The sequence below is a fragment of the Peromyscus eremicus genome, chromosome 8a, assembly GCF_949786415.1.
Source record: "Peromyscus eremicus chromosome 8a, PerEre_H2_v1, whole genome shotgun sequence".
Classification (NCBI taxonomy): domain Eukaryota; kingdom Metazoa; phylum Chordata; class Mammalia; order Rodentia; family Cricetidae; genus Peromyscus; species Peromyscus eremicus.
Window position 1 is genome coordinate 98,611,122 of NC_081423.1, and position 6,550 is coordinate 98,617,671.

At 47.5% G+C, this 6,550-nt stretch overlaps 1 long non-coding RNA gene and 3 other non-coding genes across 5 annotated transcripts; all 4 read left to right on the forward strand.

Annotated features, from left to right (window-relative positions):
* The first annotated feature begins 700 nt into the window (after window positions 1-700).
* Window positions 701-5,783, forward strand: LOC131917978 (uncharacterized). 2 transcript variants are annotated; one of them, XR_009380801.1, is made up of 5 exons: window positions 701-832; window positions 1,309-1,506; window positions 1,825-1,896; window positions 4,078-4,127; window positions 5,512-5,783. It is a non-coding gene; the product is annotated as an uncharacterized LOC131917978 (long non-coding RNA). The 2 variants fall into 2 exon arrangements; XR_009380800.1 differs by having other exon boundaries at window positions 1,825-1,862.
* On the forward strand, window positions 1,672-1,742 carry LOC131918123 (small nucleolar RNA R38). Its single transcript, XR_009380865.1, has one exon. It is a non-coding gene; the product is annotated as a small nucleolar RNA R38 (small nucleolar RNA).
* LOC131918125 (small nucleolar RNA R38) lies at window positions 3,918-3,999 on the forward strand. The gene has a single exon (XR_009380866.1). It is a non-coding gene; the product is annotated as a small nucleolar RNA R38 (small nucleolar RNA).
* Window positions 4,518-4,594, forward strand: LOC131918126 (small nucleolar RNA R38). The gene has a single exon (XR_009380867.1). It is a non-coding gene; the product is annotated as a small nucleolar RNA R38 (small nucleolar RNA).
* Window positions 5,784-6,550: the final 767 nt, after the last annotated feature.

Consider the following 6,550-nt stretch of genomic DNA (forward strand, 5'->3'; position numbering starts at 1 on the left):
GGCAACGAACTGCAACTCTCACTTGGGCCCGTTCCCACACTGGGGTATGTCATTCCTCTGAGCGCCTGTCTTTCTCCCAGTCCTCACGCTCACTACCTCTATTAACATTATTTTATCTCTAACTTATACTGGCTAGTCCTCAAGTCCTTTTCAGCACCGAGGCCGGGACGAGGTCGGCTGTCACTGAAGTCGAGGTCACTCGAGGCTTCTGGAGGTGACAGCCTGGACCTGCGGCTCTGTCCCTCACCGCTGTTTGCACGATTTCATGCTATTCCCCTTAGAACAGTGTCACAGGCAGGCAGGACCCTACGGCTCGAGCGCCCCCTGCCGCCTGCACCCGCTCTCGCCCCCGTCTTAAAAGCAGCCCTGGGACTCTCCCTGGGCTTCACTAACGAGCAAATCCAAGGGACGCCTCTCCACCCCAGATAAAATCCGCAGAGCAATTCACAACGAGCCTCAGTTTCCTCATCGGTCCCTGCGTCCTCGAACATTCTTCCCCTCCCCAGCTTTAGCTAGGGACCGCCGAGGTTTTCCACCGATCAAACTTCCCACCCAGGAAGCTCTGCTGCCCCCTGGTGACGGTCACCACCTGACCCCTTCTCTTCACTTACTCTGGGGTGAGACGACTAGCTCTCGGCAACGGTTAGTTTAGAACTACATTTCCCATCAGGTCTTTCTCAACACCGTGAGAGTCCCGGCGAGACTGGGGCGGGGGGAAGACTGCGCGCAGGCGCAACCTCGTCCTTTCCGAGGTCTGCCGCCGCGTGTGTGGAAGTTATGGCCGCTTCTGTCCGCCGTGCACTCACTGAACAGGCTAGGGCTTGGGGTGTTGGTAAGCAGTGGGAGAGGGGAAATGAGATTTTTTTTTTTCTCCACGTCCTGCCGACATGCCTGGCCCCTCCTCCAGAGGTGAAGTGGCGAGGACAAGCACTTTTTCTCCTTTGCCATTAAAAGGGGCTTAGATGGTCTTGAGAGTCTGTCTTAAAAAAAAAACAAAAAAAACTGCTCTCCAGACTGCGAGGAGTTTTATGTGAAAGAGGGCTGAAGCCCGTTTTAGGCTTCGAATTCCCGTCTCTTGGGGGTCCTTCCAACTTGCCCAGCCCCCTGGGCCTCACAGCCAGCCATGCGTGGAGCATGCGGTTCCTGGGGACTCCATTGAGGGTGGTGGTTTTAATTCCAGAATTAAATGTGAATCCGTGTGCCTGCTGGTAGTGCCTTCACATTTTTTAATGACTGCGGGTGGTAATAAAGGGGATTGTAAACTGAAAATCCATAGTTTTACATGGCATGTTTTTCCCTTCCTCGAAGGCATGCCTTTGGCACCGGTTGAGACGTTGGGAAGCAGAGCTGGAGGTTCCATCCCAGAAGTAATGGCAGGATCTCTAAGCATAAACAGACCGATGTAGCCACCAGTAAGACGGTGGAGATAGATGGTGGGCATCTGCTTCATGCGGTAGTTCTGAAGTTCAGCTGTAAGAACACATGTTGAACCATGAGTCCATTTCGGTAAGAGTTAATACCTAAAGTGCAGAAGAGAGGGTCTGCCAGTGTAACTTGGGACCACCAAGTGTCATTCTCGAAATCACCATGGATGACATGGTGTATAGGGATGGAGGGGAGGGACTTGGAAAACGATCTTGGGTTGGCTGGGATTTAGGGGTTTGTTATTGGTTGAGCCCAGGATGATTTAAAGCTATCCCTGTCTGAAGAGTTGTGAAGAGTTGTGGTTTACTGAGGCTCAACTTTTTAACTCCTATTTTGAGAATAAACGCCTTAAGGTTGCTTCTGTTAGAATGAAGTCTGTTGCCTTAATTACTCTTTTAGATTGGAGTTGGCTCCTGGAGACATCATCATAAGATGTGGTACGTAAGGATCTTCATGGTGATGCTATGTGTGGTAAGAGCTTCATAGAATTGCAGGGTTGTGGTTGCCTAGAAGGATTGGTCTGTTAGATTTGGGGTTGTAGGTGTTGCAGGATGTAATTGCTCAGAGAAGGGAAGAAACATGGAGTCTCTCCACTCTGCTCTTCACTTAGTGCTCTCATAAGAGGTAAAAATTTTGTGAACACAAAATTATTCCCCACTCTGCTGCCACGTAGACTGAGGCTTAGGGGATTATGCTCAGAGTTATATAAGCAGTATTGGCTTCCAGGGGACATTTTAATTGATGCTGGATGACTGTCCTTCAAGGCACAGGGCAGCTATCATAAGGACTTATGCACCCAGCATGTCAGTACAGCTGAAGTTAAGAAACTCCTAGAAATTGCATTTTATATAGGTTTTTTTTGGCGGGGGGGGGGGGGGAGGGGAGGGGAGTAGAGATCAAATCTTTGAACCTGAGCCTTGTGCACTCTTAGAGATTGTTTCTTTGTATGTGAGTGTGCCGTGGCATGTGTTTGCCAGTCAGTTTTTTCTCTCCTTCACATACTGAGGCGAATTGCATTTTAGATGAACTAAAGATTTGGGCCTCTGGCTGATAGTGACCCAGAGCCTTGTATCTTTTGTAAAGCAGAATTAGTGGTTCCCAAACCTGGACGTATCTCAGAACACCTAAAAAGTTTCCTGGGTCCATGTGGACGAGAATGGTTCTAGAATGGACTCAGAACCTTGTAGGAGGTCTAAGAACAGGTGTGCAGAAACTCTTCCATGATCTGTTCTGCTGTGAGTTTAGGATTCTCTTATAGCAGGAGTAGAGGGCTGACTGTTTTTAAGAGGCTCTTGGGATAGATTTCTTTCTTTTTCTTTTTCTTCTTTTTTTTTTTTTTTTTTTTTTTTTTTTTTTTTTGAGACAGGGCTTCTCTGTGTAGTCCTGGCTGTCCTGGAACTTGCTCTTGTGGACCAGGATGGCCTCAAACTCCCAAAGATCCACCTGCCTCTGCCAAGTGCTGGGATTAATGTGAAGGTATGTGCCATCACTGCCCGGTTTGGGGTAGATTTCTAATCTCAGTCTTTAAAAACTGAAAACCACATGCTTACTCTTGTACATGTAGATGGGGGAGGAGAAACTATGATGTTATCTTTTGGTAGTGGGTATGATAAATGGTTGTCCTTCAGTAGGCCAGCTGAAGTAATGGGTGACCTAAACCATTTTGGGCATTCTGATGATAGGTCGGAAGGACTTGTCAAAGACTGGTTCAGCAACCAGACAGAGATGCTGCTGGGAGTGACCTTTTTCCACCCCCAAGGTCTTACCATGTAGCCTGGGTTGGCCTTGATTTTGCTATGTTGGGTCCAGTTGTGCCTTGGCTTCCTTAATGTTAGTGACCCTGGGCTGGAGAGATGGCTCAGAGGTTAAGAGCACTGACTGTTCTTCCAGAGGTCCTGAGTTCAATTCCCAGCAACCACATGGTGGCTCACAACCATCTGTAATGAGATCTGGCACCCTCTTCTGTATACATAATAAATAAATCTTTTTTTAAAAAAATCAATAAAAACAAAAAGTTGAAACGATACATTAAAAAAAAAATGTTAGTGACCCTGTCTTTAAGAGGACAGGAGTAGCCAGGGAAATGGTTCAGTGGTTAAGATTACCTGATTTTGGTGAGGACCTGGGTTCATTTCCCAGTACCTGCTTCAGGCAGCCAACTGTAATCCACGTCTAGGGGATCCAATGCCCTCTCCTGGTTTCTAAGGGCACCAGGCACACACGGTGCACGTATGTACATGTAGTCAAAACATACACATAGAAACTTTTTTTTTTTTTTTTTTTTCAAGACAGGGTTTCTCTGTGTAGCTTTGCGTCTTTCCTGGAACTCACTCTGTAGACCAGTCTGGCCTCGAACTCAACAGAGATCCGCCTGGCTCTGCCTCCTGAGTGCTGGGATTTAGGCGTGCACCACCACCGCCAGGTGTAGAAACATCTTTTTAAAAAGTTTTTAAAAGTGTTCTCATGTTCAAAGGCTGGCAGTTCTGTGGGAGCTGAGTTCATGATGATGTAAAGTTATCCCTGTCTGAAGGTCAAGAGGCCTTTCTGTGTGGAATGTGGATATCTGAAACTCAGCTTCCCAGGCGACAGGCAGACTCTGAGCGGTTTTCCAGTGAGTTGCTTTAGAGTTACCTTGTGTTTCCTTATCACCAGGTGCAGGCTGAATCTCTGGGGCAGAAAGGGATGCTACAGCAGCCACACAGGTAACCATCCTGCACCTGGACTTGTGCCTAGATCTGAATGATGCGGGTAGGCGGCAGCACTTCCTCACACTGGGTGGAGGGGAGCATCTGTGCTTTTGATTCCCTTACTCTGTGCTAAATGGCAGGGAGATTTCAACATGGTTTTGTTTCTTCTCTGAGTTGTGCAAGGTGAGAGGCTCTCTTGTGACAAATAAAGCACTTGCCTTCTCTCTAACTCCCTCCCCCTTTAATTTGAGATAGTCTTACTGTAAAGTCCTAGTTGGCCTGGTTGATGTAAAACTCCCAGAGGTCCACCTGCTTCTGCTTTCCAAGTGCTAAGATGAAAGGTATGTGTCATCATGCCTGGCCCTTTATGATTTCATGTTCCCATTTTGTGTTCCAAAAAAGCCCATAAGCCTATGATGGATGGTTAGTTATCCCTGTCTGAAAATTTCAACTGAGGGAAAATACTCTGTTCTGAGGCTTAGGGGTGTGGCTCCATGCTTGAAGAAATTCGAGCTTTATAAGGGATCAAGTGGACTCCATAAAGAGTTCTGTGTGCCCTGCTGGGACAGCCTTCCAAAAACCTGTGCTCGATTGCCCTCAATCCTCTCCCTTGAGTGAAGGCTCTGAGGCTGCGGGCAAAGCCCCCGAGTTAGCAGAAATGGGCCTGTGCCAGGGCTCATTTTGTACTCATGTTGTGGAGTGAAAGGGTGTTTGTCACATATTTCTAGAAAATGAATGTGCTCTTTTGAAGGAGACAGGAATGTAAGGCCTGTGCCAGCTTGTGCCTTGAGAATGCCTACTGACCCTGTCCTCGCCTCTGCAGCAGGAAGGTGCTTGGTACTGTTTAGGTCCTGGCTAACTGTCGTGGCTGCTTGATGGGTACCAGAGCAGCAAGAAAGAAGCAAGTGGTGTTGGGGTGGGGTGGGTAATGCCTTAGTAATTCCTGTTTCAGTGGCCAGTGTGTCGTTTCCTGTGGAAACTGGGCTGTGTGTACAGGCTTTCTTTCTTCTTCACCTAAAGTAGCTTCACTTGTGTGAGATTTACTGAGTCCTAGCTGCCTACAGGGAAGCAGGTCTGCCCGGGTTTGCTCCTGGGTGACTCAGGTTCATGTCCAGAGGGAGTGAGTTGAATGTAAATATTCCTGATGCTACATGGAAGTTCTTTTTTGACCATTACCACAAACTTCTGTCTCCTTTAAAAAAAAAAAAAAAGAACTAGTTCATCAGCCTGCATTGGAACTTTGACACGACAGTGCCCGCTTGTGCTCAGTGCACAGAATGCCTGGTAAATGATAGTGGTACGAGCCCCAGGCTGATTGTGCTGGTTTCCAAATTCTTCAGTTTTGAGTCACTAAGTCAGAGGGCTGTTAGCTTCACTTTTTTTTTTTTTTCTTCTTCAGGTTATTGCCCTGTAGTGCCCTGCCGCCTCCCTTAATCTCCCAGAGAGTGTCATCAGAAGACCTTGGAGTTTGATCTGCAAAAGTAGCCAGCAGAGTCAAGTGACTGCGATCACCCTGGGAAGCCTGTGGCAGCTACTGAGTGCTCTCAGTTGGGAGGCACTGGGGAGGCAGGTGCTGTGTCTGGAAAAGCATTTCTCACAGTGGATTTCCTGAGAAGTCAGGATTGGGCTTTGTGTTTTGAAGCACAAATAAACTTTATAAAATTTAACTCACTAGCGTTGTGGATGTGAGATTGAGGAGTGTTCTAGAATAATACTTGCCTAAGTGCAGAGAATCAGACAGTTTCTATTGACCTGCTTGCCGCTTAACATTACCTCACACTTAATCCAGTGATGATGGGTTGGGGAAATAACTGTTGAAGAGCACTGACTGTTCCAGAACACCTGGGTTCAGTTTCAGAACCCAATGGTGGCTCAGAACCATCTGATCTTAGTCCCAAGGAATGCTATACCCTTTTCTGGCCATCATGGGTACCGGGCATGCAAGTGATGCATGGACCAACATGCAGGCAAAATACCTATACACATAAAAATAGGTCTTAAGGAAAATCAGTGGTTCGGGGCTGGAGAGATGGCTCAGCAGTTATGTGCACTGACTGCTCTTCTAGAGGACCCATGCCCACATGTTAGCTCACAACTGTCTATAACTCCAGTACCTGACACCCTCACACAGACACATGCAGGCGAAACACCAATGCACATTAAAAAAAAAAATCAATGGTTCATTGATGAAAGTACTGCTAATGTGTCTGCAGTGTGGATCAAAGGGGCCAGGGAAATGTGGGTTGCCAGGGCAGTGGGGTTAAAGTACAGTCGGCTGTGAAGTCCTGGAAGGGACTGAGGTAGTCTGGAGAACTGACATAGGACTATGAAATTAGTTGGCAGGGCTCCTGAGAGTCTGTCTGTTTACCCCCCATTCTAACTCCTGCTCTGGGGGTAGCAAGAGGCTGTGGTTTTCCCAGGAACTAAGACCCAGGCTG